This window comes from Hyla sarda, unplaced genomic scaffold (genome assembly GCF_029499605.1).
Source record: "Hyla sarda isolate aHylSar1 unplaced genomic scaffold, aHylSar1.hap1 scaffold_981, whole genome shotgun sequence".
NCBI lineage: Eukaryota > Metazoa > Chordata > Amphibia > Anura > Hylidae > Hyla > Hyla sarda.
The window spans coordinates 63,384-64,222 of record NW_026611011.1 but is presented as its reverse complement, the minus strand read 5'-3'; the positions used below and the strand labels follow the sequence as shown (position 1 = coordinate 64,222).

Genomic DNA, 839 nt, shown 5'->3' with positions numbered 1-839 from the left:
GAAATACTTTCTTAAACATGTTTTCACCTCATTTTTACCTTCTTTTTTTTCTTCTCTCCATGTTTTCCTTCTTTCCTCCTTTTTTCATATGCTGCTGCTTCTTATTTTTCTTCTTTTTCAGACCCTATCATTGCACTATTGCTTATTCAATACCACCAGCAGATGGAGACACTATATTACAACATTAGTTGTGAGCAGCAGTTTGTACAAACAAATGCCTCATAGCTGATGTCCTATCCACCTAGGCACATAGGCACCACCTATTGTCTTTTGCCTGCAGTAGGGACCCACTGGACTAGCCAGCAAGCAGCTGCAGCAGCAAATAAACAGGTAATCTTTCTTTCCAACACTGAAACCTGGTGGTGCACTTAATATATGCTACCAGATAGGGGACATATCAGATATTAAACTGATATAAACAGACACCACATTTGATACCAGCCAAAAGGAAGGATGATAAGTGATAACTGTGAAAGGGGAGGAACCAACGCTGTCCCCTTCACATGCACCATCACTACTTGTAGGAAGGGAGGCTGGCTGGCAGCCTCCCATACACACTCTGGCTGGGTGGCAGTCACCCACCAGTACACACAGCAGACCCTAAACCCATATCATTATTGCTAAGCAGGAAGATGGGAGTCCATTTCACTCTGATGGACCATTTTTAAATGCAATCCATAACCTGGCTTTGGCAGGAACCCTTCTTACTCCTCCTACTTGCATTTGATACTGGGTTTAGGATCTGCATAGGAAACACACACACACACACACACACACACACACACACATACAAGCACACACTTACCTGTGTTGCCTGCTGACGCCTCCTTGGCTGTCCC

The 839-nt window shown here is 44.1% G+C and overlaps 1 pseudogene; it reads right to left on the bottom strand.

Moving 5' to 3' along the window:
* Positions 1-357: 357 nt before the first annotated feature.
* On the bottom strand, positions 358-465 carry LOC130351506 (U2 spliceosomal RNA; annotated as a pseudogene).
* Between the last annotated feature and the right edge of the window lie 374 nt (positions 466-839).